At 36.3% G+C, this 3,613-nt stretch overlaps 1 non-coding gene across 1 annotated transcript; it reads left to right on the top strand.

Moving 5' to 3' along the window:
• The first annotated feature begins 273 nt into the window (after positions 1-273).
• LOC124892022 lies at positions 274-378 on the top strand. The gene has a single exon (XR_007050033.1). It is a non-coding gene; the product is annotated as a small nucleolar RNA R71 (small nucleolar RNA).
• Positions 379-3,613: the final 3,235 nt, after the last annotated feature.

Raw genomic sequence — 3,613 nt, 5'->3', positions numbered from 1 at the left:
ACTACTAAAATAAGTGTTGATTAAATATTTTAAGGTAGATACCTGTGCTAATAATGCTGTGAATAAGTCCACCTCCAATAACCAACAATTCTTTTCATGGCACTTTTAGAATATGAATGCCACTCTGGATTTCCTTGTGCTATGCGGTTCAGTAATGTGTACGGCTCATCATAAGTCAATTCCAATGCTTGACCACCTGCGGCTGAATCTAGAAAAATCTTTGCATTGTGATCAAGAGCTTCTACAAAAGTATGAGAAAGTACCTCATCGAACTATTAGTGGTGTGGACATTCCCAAAGAAAAACCTTGAAGCGTTCCTAAGCATGATAAAGGTTTTCATCAGACTTCTGTTTGAAGCTTACTATCTCACCGTAAAGTCTTGCAGTCTTGCCTGATGGAAAGAATCTGATGAGGAACTTTCTGTCTAAGTCATCCCATGAAGTAATTGAAATAGCCGGCTCCGCATTCAACTACCTTTTAGCTTCCCCCAAAAGTGAATGGGGAAATAGTGTCAGCCTCACATAATTTGGAGTCACCCTAGTAGGAGTGAATATATCAGTAAGCTCAATGAAAGTCTGCAAGTGGACTTGTGGATCATCGTGTGAAAGCCCTGTAAATTGTCCACTGCTGATAAGAAGCTGCACCATATTATGTTTTAGTTTAAAATTCCCCCCAGCTATCGATCTTTTAATTGGGGAAGTCAAGTTTGTTAGAAGTGGGACTGCCACTTTCCTAACTGTCCTTTGGGTTGCTTGTTCTTTAACCATTGGAGTAGTATTCTCTTGGTCTCCTTGGATTTGAGAAATTCTGGGAAGAAGGATTGCTTCTCTCCTATGGTGATGGTAAATTTGCTCGGGTTCCGAGCTTGGTTCTACCAACTCCTGATCCCTTGCCAGCTTATAAACTTAAGAACTTGTTTCCTGCCAAAACAAAAACAAGACCAAAATAAACAATTACCAAAATACAAGTCCCCAGCAACAGCGCCAAAAACTTGTTAGCGCCAAAGCGCACACGCAAGTGTACATGGTCTTCCAAGTAATATAGTGGCCTTCAAGAAAGCCTAGTTATCGATCCCACAGAGACTTGATTTTGCAACAATTTGATTTTAGTTCACAGTTTACTTTCAATTGATGCCAAAGTAACCAAAGAGAGTTCGGAAGTTATAATTGTAAGGAAAGTGAACAAAGCATAAAGTAAAGATCTTAAGACAATCAGTAGGAGAAAATCCAGGGTTGAAGCACTCTGAAAAATCACATTATGCTATTTGATTTCATTCGTTAACTTGCTTATCTTGGTTGTTGATCTTAGGGTTAATTGTGCGATTATGGTTTTCGAGCCTGTAATCTTTTACCTAATTGAACCGTACATCTACATCATTGAGCAGGGATGTAACGGTCCACTTAAGTTCTTAACAAATATCATCCTACATATGAATCGAGTAAGGCATCTAAGTACATCCCTGTCCTAGATACTAATTTGAATTCCTTATTTCATAAAGAATGACAAATCATACTTTGTTTATTCCCATGTTCTATCGCCCTATTCCCTCTCCCGAGTTCACAAGGTTAACAATGGATGCATTCTAAGGGTCGCAAATCCTTACAATAGTAATAATAAAATAAAAAAACAACCAATATTGATAATCAAATCAAATAAACTTAATCCATAGCAATAATAATCATGTTCTTGGCTTTAACCCTGGAAAGAGGGCGTTTAGCCTTACATAGTAATAATCACAATCACAATGTTGTAATTAATGACTAAAAATAAGTATGAACTAAATGAAATTAATAAAAACCTAATTATTAAGTTGTATCAGCCCCTTGCTCTCTAAAATATGTCAAAATATAGGTAAACAAGTGATACAACATGTATATTATCATAAGGGTAAGCCAAGTCCGTCTAGGAGTTGATTTAGCATAAAATGCCCAGGTGTGGAGAGGAGCATGCGTCGCACCCTATATTACTATGGAATGGGGAGTGTGTCTCACCATATATCCCTGGAATAGAGCATGCAACGTATGCTAATCGCATGCACTCTTTGGAAGTTGTCCTCCAAATTTTGGTTAAGTGTTGGTGCTTCCTTCTTCTATTCCTTGTCTTGTGGTGTCTTTACATTGATTTTACATAATTTTTATCATCCAAATATCATAATATTCAGATCCAAAATATCCTACAATAACACACCACACTAATTACAAGCACAAACAACACTATATCCGTTATGATGAATAAAAACAAGAGCTTAGACTAGGTTGATTTCCATGATCTTTTGCTTGAAGTTTTAACTCTTTCCTTGACTCATTTGAACTTTGTAAACTCCTAAAAAATTTTTCCACTTATAATAACACATTTAAAACCATAAGGAAAACATAGAACTTAATAGAAGCCAACAAGATAGACTTGGCAAGCAACTAGCTCAAGCTGGGAAGACTAGTTTTCTCCATTTAAATCATGTTGACTCTTTTAAGTACAACCTTTCTTGGAATTCACTTGGAACCTTATAAACACATGATTTAACACTTTTATACACATTTATCTCATTATTATCCTATATATCATAGAATCATCCTCCAAATAAGGCTAAATAGGCTAGAATAGTGATGCTAGAATGTGTAAATACATCCAACATCAGCTGATGTCCCAAAGGACAAGGGTGTCTTGAATTTAATGTTGGGAGACCCCTCATAATATAGAATGCTACTAATGACTCATGCCTCTACTAACGGTGGAGTCATCATCTCTATATTCACTCGGTGCTAAGTTTTTTCTCCTAACTGAAAGACTTTGGTATTATTAGTTGTTTAACATGACATGGTATGGTACTGGTAAATGCTCAACATGAATATAATATCTTGAAGGTGGTAATAAAAGAAAATAATCATAGCCTGATTGATTTTTCTCTTGAAAATGAAAATCATGTAAAGACACATAGGTATCGGGTGTTCATAACCCGCCACACTGAATGATTACAAAAATATGATAACAATGCTTAAAATAGTGGTATGAAATCATAATTCAAAGATCCAAAAACATGAGACATTTTAACAAATAGGTGAGAAACATGAATTTTAAATATAGGAATGTGTTAAGCAAGAGAGGGCAGCATATTTACATGGTTTAATACTTAATTTGATATTGTAACATGAAATCAAATAGAGGGTTTTTGGGCTTAATGGGTGAAAGATACCCATTGATGAATACCCCACATACCTCAATTAGATGAATGCTTAAAGGAAGCTTGAAATTGGAACTTGAATCCTTGAATTCTTAAGAAAGAAAACGTGAATTTCTTGTTCTTGGGTAGAGAGAATTGAATTTCTCATTCTTGGGGAGGAGGAAGGTTTATACATGAGAAATTTTGAGGGTAATGGGAAACCATTTCCCTTTTAAGTGTCCTAAATTGTGTTTTGGACAACTTGGGTTGGGGCAAAAAGACCCAATTGCCTCTTGAACCTTTAAGAATTTGGAATAGTAAGAGAATAGCCCTCATGGAGAGACCCCTATTCATAGGGAACAACCCTTGCGATCCAACCCCCCATTCCCAGGGAACAACCCTCGCGATGAGACCCTATTGCGGAGGCTTACTATTTCTCACAAAAATGGTCCTAAC

Source organism: Capsicum annuum, chromosome 1, assembly GCF_002878395.1.
Source record: "Capsicum annuum cultivar UCD-10X-F1 chromosome 1, UCD10Xv1.1, whole genome shotgun sequence".
Classification (NCBI taxonomy): domain Eukaryota; kingdom Viridiplantae; phylum Streptophyta; class Magnoliopsida; order Solanales; family Solanaceae; genus Capsicum; species Capsicum annuum.
Note: the sequence above shows the minus strand (reverse complement) of the source record. Positions and strands in the feature narration are given on the sequence as shown.